The sequence below is a fragment of the Esox lucius genome, chromosome 12 (genome assembly GCF_011004845.1).
Source record: "Esox lucius isolate fEsoLuc1 chromosome 12, fEsoLuc1.pri, whole genome shotgun sequence".
NCBI lineage: Eukaryota > Metazoa > Chordata > Actinopteri > Esociformes > Esocidae > Esox > Esox lucius.
Window position 1 is genome coordinate 35,427,720 of NC_047580.1, and position 13,088 is coordinate 35,440,807.

A 13,088-nucleotide genomic window follows, 5' to 3' on the forward strand; every position below is an offset into this window, starting at 1 on the left:
TGCCTCCAATTTTCGTTCTCTACATTTTTCGTTATCTCTGTATCTTGTTCTCCCCCAGTATCTTTTCCCCTCCCTATCTCTGTCTATCTCTGTCTATCTCTCCATATCTCTATATCTATATTTCTCTCTCTATCTTGTCTCTTCATGAATGTCTGTCTCCCTTTCTCTTTTTGTCTTCAATTCAAACAATGGGACACAGAGTTAATCCTAACAAACCCCTCCAACCTGGTGGAGATGGATGTTAATGTGTGTTGGGGTTTTGCTGCTGATTGTTATATTCTGGTATAATGTGCTCTGGTCCACAGGGGGTCCCTGCCTTTCATTTTCTGCTCTGTCAGGGTGTTTGGGAGGGATTCACTTTGGGTGACTGTCAACCAATCAATGTCTGTCGCTGTAGTGGTGGTCTTCCCAATCCCCTTTGGTCCATCTGGGGACCCCAGATACCCCCCGCCCCAACCCCACACACACACACACACACACACACACACTAGCGGATTACAGAGTGCTGCAATCTACAGGAACTCATTTGGGTTAAATCAGCTACTTAAGCCCCCCGACGTGATCCAACATTACAGTGTTACAAACGGCCCTAACGCTCTGTCAAATAAAACGAATTAAACCGATCAGTCATACAATTACGTCCATTTTATCTCGCCAGTTCCATGCGCAGCACTCCTATTGGAGATTAAAATGAGATTGTTACTATTCCAGTACAGCAGGTTGATGTGAGATGTTGCTGGATCTTGGCCAGTCACCGACTTCAATGACCTGACATTCTATCTCCGCGGCACCAGCGCAAGGTCCGGCTGTTGGAGATAAAACCATGAAATGGAATAACTTGTATATTGTGCTTGTATGTTGGTTGATCTCATATTATACACAATAGGTCTGCTGTTTTTGATGGCAATATCAGAGCCACTGTAGATGTGTGGTTGGTTGAACAGTTGGCTGCCGTGGCTTGGCTTGTTGATTTGGTGTTTTCCTTGGCTTGGTTTAGGTCTGCTTGTAAAAAGCTGTCCTTGAGATTGAAAGGCCCGTACAGAACTTATTGTTAAGCTGCTTAACAGAAAAATGACTTTGGCTCGTTATTATATTTTTTTTCAATGGAGATGTTTTGCGGGAGAGTGCTGCCTTTTTACGGGAGCCAGAACAACTGGATGTGAGCCCTCATGTCGTGTTGTTGAGACGTCCTCCCTCCTGTGTGGCTGCTCTGACGGTAAACTGTGAAAATATGCCATGTTTTGTGTGCTGTGTACTTCAGCTTGTGTGCCCAGACACTTTCTGTGTGTGACCGGGCCCGCAGGACCGCGGAAGCTGTGGTAGCTCAGACGCCGCGCTGCATTAGCCCGGTTACGATACGTTATCCTGGCTCATGATGTGTTTCACTTAGTCAACATTAAACACATGCATTACCACAGCCAGACACTTACTGCACAGCCCGGGCGAGGCTTCCTTCAAATGGTAGTCTTCTTAAATTTAACGTGTTTTATCCAGGGTGGGAAATTAGCCTAGCCTGTGGCTAGCAGTTTTCAGACTCATGAAATGTTGTCTTTCAAATACCAAACGGCACAGAGATAATGGAGCCGGCAGAAACCGTAATGTCTGGTTCTATTAAAGAAGCTCTATTTAACATTTTTATAATGTAATTAAATTATTTTTTTTAAACAACACCCATTTTTTCCTACAACATCCATTCTGTGTGATATGTTAAGATTTTCACAGTTCGTACAATGTCAATAGTTTTCCACATCTTGACATTAGGAATCCAATTCCCACATTATGTGCTTAAATAACACCCGCATTTCATAAAGGCTTGAGAAAGTGACATTGTGTCTTCACAGATCTACTGCCAGCTCAGTTAACAAATGGAGGTAACCACAGGTGTTTGTCATCTGACAGACAGATCTTTCGTAGTGGCTTTTAAATGAAGTGTCATGGTAACCATCTCCGCCCACTGATCTCCTGACTCCTCTCCCAAGACCAAGAGTCCATGTTCTGTATAATAGTAATACTGTAGGATGCTCCCATGTTGTGGCTCCATGTCAGTACTACAACTATTGTCAGTTTGGGAGTGTATGTGCAACGACAACATTAAGTCACTATTATACAGGCTGATCAAACCAAGCAACATTAAACTATTGATCGCGAGCCACATTGATCTTTATTAATATGTTGCACATTTCTTACATTTAATCATGTATCACGGACCTGGATATTGCCATTGTTCTGGGGACCGACAGGTTCTGCTGCTAAACGGAGTGAGGAAAAACAGTGTGGTTCTTCCAGTTGTGTTACTGCAACTCAGCTTTTAGCTATTTAAACTGTTCAATCACATTTCAGGTTGTTATGAACAGCAATATCCCCAAATCTTCACACCTCTTAAAAATATTAAATCATCTATAAGAATAAACATGAACCAGAATGAAAAACACAACAGGCAGGAAACACACACAAACCCACACACACACACGAACACACTGCCTTTGCTACAAAGAAAAAATCCTTGTGGAAACAATGAATGACCTTGATACACTGGAAAGTTACAAAAACATAGAAACCTGTTGTCTACAGGATGTTCTTCCACAGAAGTAGAAATACATTCTATTCATATGTTCGCTGATGCAAACAAATTTCATCCTGCTGAATGTCAAATGAATAAATAAGAAGATGAGGTAGGACCCAGCCCAATGTTTGGACGACAGAGCTGATCCTGGCCTACATGTTTATGCAGGACTCTAGTTTTTTCCCCCAGCTGTTGTTTGCTGTGCCTGTAGGCGCTGTCCTGGGGGACACAGACCAGATCGCTATACATACGCCCTCATACCCCACACCAGCATGGCTCTCTGTGGAGTCTGACACTGTTCAGAGCACCCAAATGCATGCATGCAAGCCCCCCCCGCCCCCCCACACACACTTCTCACTCTCTTTTACTGTTTCTCAATTCTCTCTTTTCTTTTTGTTGTTGCCCGTCCACCCACTCTTTCCTCTCTCTCTTCCTGTCTTTCTCTTCTCTCTATTCCTCTTTCCCCTTTTCTCTTTCTTTCTCTCTGCCTCTCTTTATATTTGTCTGTCTTTATCTTTGTGGTGGTAAAATGTTTTGTTCTGTCTTCTCAATTCAGGGCATGGATAGTGTAAAACGTTCCCAGTCCTGTTCAAACTTCTTTACAGGAGTGGGGTTCCAGGGCGGTGAATCCACTTCCTTTCACGTCTCTTTCCTGTGCTGTCTCTTTCCTGTCTTGCTCGGCTGTCCAGTTGGCGCTCTTTCAGTTAAATACTGAGCAGTTCCATGCTAACGGAGTTTCACCCTTACTTGATGTACAAGGGCTTTTTATCAGTGTCCATACATTTATGATTAGATGGTTCAAATACTAAAGTGGTATAATCTGTGATTATAGACACCATAGGTAAAAATGAGCAGAACATTTGTTCATTTAGTTTTTAAGCATTTTTACCTATATAAACCTTCTAAATCCCATTTTAGTTTGGGTTTAAAATACTTAGAGAGACAGGTAGACAGAGAAAGGCAAAGACAGACCGGGGTGTGGGTGTCCTGTTTTCAGCCAACAGAAAGATGAAGAAACCAGTTATGAGCTGAATGTGGCTCTGTGCCAGGTGTACAGAAACAGGTGAACCAGCTGTGTTTTCGCTATGCTGTTCTCTTCCAGTTAGATGCTGGGCATTTTCACATTAACAGAATAACAGGTTGATGACTGTTAGATGCTGGGCATTTTCACATTAACAGAATAACAGGTTGATGACTGTTAGATGCTGGGCACTTTCACATTTACAAACTCTGCAGCTTAATTTACAATGACTATCCCTATCTATGTTGAGTTTGAAAATACAGTGGGGAGAAGTATTTGATACACTGCTGATTTTGCAGGTTTTCCCACTTACAAAGCATGTAAAAGTCTGTAATTTTTATTCAACTGTGAGTGATGGAATCTAAGAAAATCCTATTGGAGGATTTTTAAGTAATTAATTTGCTTTTTATTGCATGACATAAGTATTTGATACATCAAAAAAGCAGAACACCTTTGTTTGCAATTACAGAGATCATACGTTTCCTGTAGTTCTTGACCAGGTTTGTACACAATGCAGCAGGGATTTTGGCCCACTCCTCCATACAGAACTTCTCCAGATCCTTCAGGTTTCGGGCTGTCGCTGTGCAATACGGACTTTCAGCTCCCTCCAAAGATGTTCTACTGGGTTCAGGTCTGGAAACTGGCTAGGCCACTCCAGGACTTTGAGATGCTTCTTACGGAGCCACTCCTTAGTTGCCCTGGCTGTGTGTTTCGGGTCGTGGTCATGCTGGAAGACCCAGCCATGACCCATCTTCAATGCTCTTACTGAGGGAAGGAGGTTGTTGGCCAAGATCTTGTGATACATGGCCCCATCCATCCTCCCCTCAATACGGTGCAGTCGTCCTGTCCCCTTTGCAGAAAAGCATCCCTAAAGAATGATGTTTCCACCACCATGCTTCACGGTCGGGATGGTGTTCTTGGGGTTGTACTCATCCTTCTTCTTCCTCCAAACACGGCGAGTGGAGTTTAGACCAAAAAGCTAAATTTTTGTCTCATCAAACCACATGACCTTCTCCCATTCCTCCTCTGGATCATCCAGATGGTCATTGGCAAACTTCAGACGGGCCTGGACATGCGCTGGCTTGAGCAGGGGGACCTTGCGTGCGCTGCAGGATTTTAATCCATGACGGTGTAGTGTGTTACCAATGGTTTTCTTTGAGACTGTGGTCCCAGCTCTCTTCAGGTCATTGACCAGGTCCTGCCGTGTAGTTCTGGACTGATCCCTCACTTTCCTCATGATCATTGATGCCCCACGAGGTGAGATCTTGCATGGAGCCCCAGACTGAGGGAGATTGACCGTCATACTTGTTCTCCCCACTGTATATACTTGTTGAAATATTTTTGCCCTAGAGAAAGACCAACAGTATAGATAAAAGATAAGGACCAATGCTAAATGGCAGAGTGGCGAGAGGTACGGAGGCGAGTGTATAGCCCTCGCATTAACGCTTCGCCATGGCTGGGATGCACTCAGTACCTTCAACACCAGTCTCTCCCTCCTCTTCCTCTCCGGACCCCGTGACTCCCAGGCTGGATGCTTACTGGCAGGGGAACAGGGTGTCATTTTGGACACAACCCCCTTGTCCGTGCGAGCCAGGCTGTGTGTATAATCCAGTTAATGTCATTTGTGTTCTTATCCCATTAACTGGAGCCAGAGGTCAGCGCTGACGGGCTGCTCTGCCAATTTGTCAGCCGGTTTTGTCCCTCAACTTTAACTGACTTTCATTGACAGGAAGACTGCAGTTCGTTACGTCCGTCCCAAATGGCCCCCTATTCCCTAGGTGGTTCACTACTCCAACCAGGGTGCACTGGGACTGTACTCAGAAGTTGGCCACTGTGTAGGGGATAGGCTGCCACTTGGGACAGACAGTGTTTACAAAGCTCTTCGCAGGGACTAAAAGGAATGAGGGATCCACAGAAAAGGCTGAATGACACCCCCTTTTCTAAAGGCAGCCCTCTATTCACCCCCTCTCCCCCCATCGCCACCCTGCTCCTGGCTCCTTCTGTCTAGTCTTTCTCCTTTCACACTTTCTCCTTCTCCTTCAACACACATTGTAGAGGGGGAGGGGTCAGAGGGGTGAGACCTTGAATTTGGAGATGAGGAAAGAGAACGGGAGGAATTAAGAAAAGATAGGAGCCAGATTCTGTTTTCTCTGTACTGCATTTCAGTGGGGGAAATTGGCCTTTTTTAACCACCATATCCATTGCCTGGTTCCATATCTGTTTGTTGTAGGAGCAGGGCAGACAGTCTTGAACAACATCCTTAGCCTGGTTCCTTATCTGTTTGTTGTAGCAGCAGGGCTGGCAGATTGTTGAACAACATCCTTAGCCTGGTTCCTGATCTGTTTGTTCTAGGACCAGGACAGGCAGAGGGTTGAACTACATCCCTTCTCTGTTTGTACTGGTAGCGGTTGTGTTGAGCAACATCCTGGACTATTTTACTGGTCTACCAGGCTCTTCCTGGCTTCTTGATGTAACCGTGGTGATTGTTGCTAAGGATGTAGACAACTACTGTAATTCATACTGATTTATTTTTCCTCTCTATCTTTCTGGCTGTCTCTCTCTCTCTCTTTGTCTGTCTCATTCTCTGTCACTATTTCTGTTTCTCTCGCTCTTTTCTCTGCCTCAGCTCCGTTTCCCCTCCCTCCATTCGGCCTCTGGGAGGAAGATTTGCCCTGTTGATTACAGGCTGTTTGTCGTGTCAGAGACGGGTAGAGGTGTGTGTTTGGGGTTTTAATCATGTGTGTTAGAGGCACCATTGACAGTGTAATTGGTGCCTGTTCTATGCAGCTGTATCAAAGCCACTGGAATCTGTTTCAGTGTGTGACTCCTCACATCTCAGCACGCTGAAATCACAGGCCGATCCATCCTGGATTATTCATCTCATTTGTACCCTATTGTCTTGTTAACACCTCTGTTAGGCAGACCTGGGCCTGTCTGAGTGTGGAGTCCTCTGGGGGGAGGGAGGGAGGGGGGGGGGTTGTGGTGTGTGTGGCGTGTTGTGGTGTGGTTAGTTTGTGTGTGTTCTGTAATGGAGAAGTGTGGATTAAGTCACCATAATGTAGCCTCTTATGGGTTTGAATCTCCTCCAGATTATGTGTTAATCCAGAGTCAGATTAACTGGTAGACACGCCAGCAGGAAGTTGTCTGCTACGTCTTTACTGACCATTAAAACAGGTCTGCTGGGTGGACTTAATGACCGGCCCGCGTCCCAAGTGGAACACTGTGTGGAGCACTAGTCTTTAAGGGTGCTGTTTAAAAAGCACTGCTGAATATGTCAGGATGTATTGTGCACTAACAATTATCTGTCTGGTTGTCTGCAAGGAGTGTCGGCTGAATTAGTAGAATGAAGGAAACATTTTGTGTTACATCTGCTGTTGACTTGTCTTATGGATCAGGGAGAGGGCTGGCCAATTACCGCAATACAGCTGGATTCTGGGTGTTTTGACCAGCTGAATATGAACCTGTATTGTGGATGTTTTGACCAGCTGAATATGAACCTGTATTGTGGATGTTTTGACCAGCTGAATATGAACCTGTATTGTGGATGTTTTGACCAGCTGAATATGAACCTGTATTGTGGATGTTTTGACCAGCTGATATATGAACCAGTATTCTGGATGTTTTCTGTTACACAAAATATTCCAGTAAGGCTTGTAATATTCCAGTAATGTCTTTGACTTTCATATGTCTTTGACTTTCATATGTCTTTGACTTTCATACAGTGGGGAGAACAAGTATTTGATATACTGCCGATTTTGCAGTTTTTCCTACTTACAAAGCATGTAGAGGTCTGTAATTTTTATCATAGGTACACTTCAACTGTGAGAGACGGAATCTAAAAAAAAAATCAGAAAATCACATTGTAGGATTTTTAATTAATTTGCATTTTAAGTATTTGATCACCTACCAACCAGTAAGAATTCAGTCTCTCACAGACCTGTTTGTTTTTCTTTAAGAAGCCCTCCTGTTCTCCACTCATTACCTGTATTAACTGCACCTGTTTGAACTCGATACCTGTATAAAAGACACCTGTCCACACACCCAATCAAACATACTCCAACCTCTCCACAATGGCCAAGACCAGAGAGCTGTGTAAGGACATCAGGGATAAAATTGTAGACCTGCACAAGGCTGGGATGGGCTACAGGACAATAGGCAAGCAGCTTGGTGAGAAGGCAACAACTTTTGGCTCAATTATTCGAAAATGGAAGAAGTTCAAGATCACGGTCAATCTCCCTCGGTCTGGGGCTCCATGGAAGATCTCACCTCGTGGGGCATCAATGATCATGAGGAAGGTGAGGGATCAGCCCAGAACTACACAGCAGGACTTGGTCAATGACCTGAAGAGAGCTGGGACTACAGTCTCAAAGAAAAACATTAGTAACACACTATGCCGTCATGGATTAAAATCCTGTAGCACACGCAAGGTCCCCCTGCTTAAGCCAGCGCATGTCCAGGCCCGTCTGAAGTTGTCCAATGACCATCTGGATGATCCAGAGGAGGAATGGGAGAAGGTCATGTGGTCTGATGAGACAAAAATAGAGCTTTTTGGTCTAAACTCCACTCGCCTTGTTTGGAGGAAGAAGAAGGATGAGTACAACCCCAAGAACACCATCCCAACCGTGAAGCATGGAGGTGGAAACATCATTCTTTGGGGATGCTTTTCTGCAAAGGGGACAGGACGACTGCACCGTATTGAGGGGAGGATGGATGGGGCCATGTATCACAAGATCTTGGCCAACAACCTCCTTCCCTCAGTAAGAGCATTGAAGATGGGTCGTGGCTGGGTCTTCCAGCATGACAACAACCCAAAACGCACAGCCAGAGCAACTAAGGAGTGGCTCCGTAAGAAGCATCTCAAAGTCCTGGAGTGGCCTAGCCATCTTTGGAGGGAGCTAAAAGTCCGTATTGCCAAGCGACAGCCCCGAAACCTGAAGGATCTGGAGAAGGTTCTGACACTCACAGTTGAAGAGTACCTATGATAAAAATTACAGACTTCTACATGCTTTGTAAGTGTGAACCTGCAAAATCGGCAGTGTATCAAATACTTGTTCTGCCCACTGTATGTCTTTGACATCACTTTTGAATCGGACACACATTGTTTACTTAAATGTCTTGCTTCCTGTTTCTGAGAGCTTTCTGCTGACAGAGTATCTAGAGTATCTAAGGATCATTCTGTGTGCAAGACAACGGTACCATGTATAACCCACACCATTTATAACCCACACCATTTATAACCCACACCATTTATAACCCACACCATTTATAACCCACACCATTTATAACCCACACCATTTATAACCCACACCATTTATAAACTGCACAATTAATTTGAGAGCTTTTTATCGATACAAACCCAAGTTTTAATGCACCCATATATATGCACCCATATATGAACTGCCTTTGACACCTGTCCCTCGATCAAGTGAGACAGATTTTTTTATGTACCAAAAACATACATAAAAACATATGTAAGAGGTAATATTTCAATTTATTTGGTTAATTTCAAAGCGTTTCTCGAGTTTCCTCCTTCTGCCATCAGAGGTGCAATTCCTTATTTCTCCAGTTTGTGTGTGTAGGCCAGCCCAACGCTTCGGTTAAGGTTTGCATAGAAAGTGACACATGCCTTCTTTTGTGCATAAAAAATGTTTTTACGTTAACTTGTGTAGTAGCTGCACCCTTGTATTAATGTGGTTGACATTTCTTTCCTTTCACTAACAGGAAATTACGGTAGTTGCATCATGCTCTGCAGGGTGTAAACCAGGCAGGACAGGAAACCATACATTTCTGCAGAACAACAGGTAAACACCATCATGCAGGACACCAAGTGACTGCTTGACCAAAATAACTCTTGATTTATTTTATACTTTAAAAAGATACTCTACCAGGTTTTTTGTAATAGGGTTACTGTTGTTCTACGACTAAATGTCAGCCTTTTCCCAACATAGTTCACCATTGGACAGTGTTGGCCAAAGGGCCTGTTCAGATGGGGATTCATAGGTTCTTGTGTTGACTCACACGGTTCTACATTCCCCTCTGTATGCAGCTCATTCACAACCTCATGACAGGCATTTGACCAGAGTACATAAACCAGGTTGTTCCCAACGGCTGTCCGCTCTCAGAATAGTGCACTTTGTAGGTCATAGGGTGTCATTGGAGACATTCCTCATAATGCCATTTGGGACGTACCACTGTAAACAATTCAAATACATGTCTTTTTAGGCTCGTTACAGCGTTCTGTATATGGTGTTTGATTGTGGGCTCGTTAACAGAGGTGTAAATAATGGTGTTGGATTGTGGGCTCGTTACAGAGGTGTAAATAATGGTGTTGGATTGTGGGCTCGTTACAGAGATGTAAATAATGGTGTTGGATTGTGGGCTCGTTACAGAGGTGTAAATAATGGTGTTGGATTGTGGGCTCGTTACAGAGGTGTAAATAATGGTGTTGGATTGTGTGCTCGTTACAGAGATGTAAATAATGGTGTTGGATTGTGGGCTCGTTACAGAGGTGTAAATAATGGTGTTGGATTGTGGGCTCGTTACAGAGGTGTAAATAATGGTGTTGGATTGTGGGCTCGTTACAGCGTTCTGTATATGGTGTTTGATTGTGGGCTCGTTACAGCGTTCTGTATATGGTGTTTGATTGTGGGCTCGTTAACAGAGGTGTAAATAATAGTGTTGGATTGTGGGCTCGTTACAGAGGTGTAAATAATGGTGTTGGATTGTGGGCTCGTTACAGCGTTCTGTATATGGTGTTTGATTGTGGAGAATAACACCATATGTTCCTGGAGTCATCTGAACTGAACTAAACCCAGACCCCAGTGTCCTGTCACATTGGAAAAATGTAGGTCAAATGATTTCTTATAAATCATGATTCAATTCACATTGGTCCTGTTTTAATATATTACTGAATGTAAAAACCAGTGTGTGTGTGAAAATGTCCGATATTTTTGCCGTTACTGGCCAGAGGAAGCTCCTGTTGCTGCAGAGATGTCAGAGGTCAGGGGTCGTTGCTATGACGTAGAGGTCAGGGGTCGTTGCCGCAACTACAGTGATTCTATTGAAGACACGAAGGGCAGCAGGCATCTACAACACATAGGGGTCGCTTGGCTTCCGCTACAACACAGACACGCGCACACACACACACACCAGAATGCACACACAAACACACGCACAAGAACAGAAGCATCTTTATGTTGTCAGTGTTTGATATTTTAATAGCATGCTGTCTGACGTGACAGGACTGTTCTGTGTCAGGAAACAGAGGAATGGAAAGGAGAGAGGGATGGAGTCAGGGCCAGAAGAATGTGATGAACCATGGAGTCCAGAAGAGCAGAGAAACATTCACAAAGGGTCTCAGAGACCCAGTCCAGTGTATCTAAGGTCCTGTCTCTGAGACCCAGTCCAGTGTATCTACGGTCCTGTCTCAGAAACCCAGCCCAGTGTATCTAAAGTCCTGTCTCAGAGACCCAGCCCAGTGTATCTGAGGTCATGTCTCTGAGACCCAGTCCAGTGTATCTAAGGTCCTGTCTCGGGGGCCAGTCCAGTGTATCTAAGGTCCTGTCTCAGAGACCCAGTCCGGTGTATCTAAGGTCCTGTCTCTGAGACCCAGTCCGGTGTATCTAAGGTCCTGTCTCTGAGACCCAGTCCAGTGTATCTAAGGTCCTGTCTCTGAGACCCAGTCCAGTGTATCTAAGGTCCTGTCTCTGAGACCCAGTCCAGTGTATCTGAGGCATCTGCAACAAGCCATTACTGCTCTTCTCACTAGATTAGATTAGATTAAACTTTATTGTCATTGAACAGTACATGTACAGTACAACAAAATGCAGTTAGCATCTAACCAGAAGTGCAAATAGAAACAGGCGGGAAATGTACAAGTATTAAGTATAGTGTGTGTTACAAGTGGAATGTATAGATGTGCAATGAAGACAAATTTAGTGAAAAATGGCAAAACTAAATGAGCAATGAAGGCAAATAGGGGAGGGCAGAAAACATACAAGTATTAAGTATATGTATGTACAAGGAAGTCACATGAAGACCTTAGTCAGCTGTCGAAGCACCTGACCTGTATGAAAGTCACCGGATCGTCATGAGACTCCGGGTTAGGGTTGGGAGGGGTTAGGTTAAGGTTAGACATAAAGGTTAGGTTATTGAGGCTATGGTTAGGTAAAATATGAAAACATGTAATGGTACTAAATTGACAGTTCTCACTGTGATAGTAAAACGTGTGTTCAGGCAGACAGCAGCCCTTCTTTGCTGTGGTGTTTAAAGGGAGGGCACGGCTGAGGCTTGAAGGACAGGGAAGATCACAAGGCTACATTAGCCAAACGTTTTCCGTGTTTGTCGTGAGAGGTTGAACAGTCAGGCTGTAGGGGCTGAGATAATAGAGGCACACGTGTTTAGATTAAAGCTCCAGATTGGGATGATTTGTAAGTGTCCAGATATTTCTCCTGCACTGAATTAATCTGTACTGTAACCTGTCTATTAAAGATGATCCAACCACTAAGCTACCTTTGACCCTTTGGCTACCTGACTCTCCTGCCCCCTCCTGTCCGTCAGAATATCTGTGCTGTGGTCCGTGTTTTGGGTGGACTCCAGGGAGACGATCCGCTACTTCAGCAGGAGCTGCCGGGCTTCCTGGTGGAAGAGCAGCCAGCTAGTCTGGTCGGTCTTCAATAGAACCACACTGTGGTTAGCGTTCGTATCTGTTCCAGGGTCTCACTGCTCAGCCAACATCAGTCTAGTAGCACTTCCTGAACAAAGGAACCAGCGTGCGTGTCCCATAATCCCTCCGCATTATCGCTGCTGGCAGAGCGTCTTTTAGAATGGATCTATGCCTGCCTCTCTCTCCCTGCCTCTCCCTCCCTCCCTGCCTCCCTCTCCCTGCCTGCCTCCCTCTCCCTCCCTGCCTCTGTCTCCCTGCCTCTCCCTCACTGCTTGCCTCTCTCTCCCTGCCTCCCTGCCTGCCTCTCCCTCCCTCCCTGCCTCCCTCTCCCTGCCTGCCTCTCCCTGCCTGCCTCTCCCTCCCTCTCCCTGCCTGCCTGCCTCTGTCTCCCTGCCTCTCCCTCACTGCTTGCCTCTCTCTCCCTGCCTGCCTCTCCCTCCCTCCCTGCCTCCCTCTCCCTGCCTGCCTGCCTCTGTCTCCCTGCCTCTGTCTCCCTGCCTCTCCCTCTCTCCATGCCTGTCTCCCTGCCTGCCTCTCTCTCTCCGCCCCTCCCTCCCTCTCTCCCTCTGTCTGTGTGTTACCCAATGAGTGTCTGCCTGTTGTATTGTGTTGTATTGTGTTGTGTTGTATTGTGCAGTGAGGGTCCAGCCAGGCAGCTCCAGCTCTTCACAAACACAAACCCTCATTGTTCTGGTGAAGCCTGTCTGTCTCCCTGCCTGTCTGTCTCCCTGCCTGCCTGTCTGTTTGTCTCCCTGCCTGTCTGTCTCCCTGCCTGCCTGTCTGTCTGTCTCCCTGCCTGTATGTCTGTCGCCCTGTCTGTCTGCCTGCATGTCTGCCTG

General features: G+C 45.4%; 1 protein-coding gene across 4 annotated transcripts in view; it reads left to right on the top strand.

Moving 5' to 3' along the window:
* The window catches only part of plxnb3 (plexin B3), an 87,201-nt gene that overhangs the window by 6,827 nt on the left and 67,286 nt on the right, over nt 1-13,088 (top strand). For 2 of the 4 annotated variants that reach the window (XM_034295939.1, XM_034295941.1), the window contains exon 2: nt 9,306-9,385. The exons of the other annotated variants lie outside the window; for them this stretch is intronic. The gene's annotated coding sequence lies outside the window, so the exon portion shown is untranslated. The remainder of the gene's footprint in view (nt 1-9,305; nt 9,386-13,088) is intronic. 4 annotated transcript variants of the gene reach the window in all.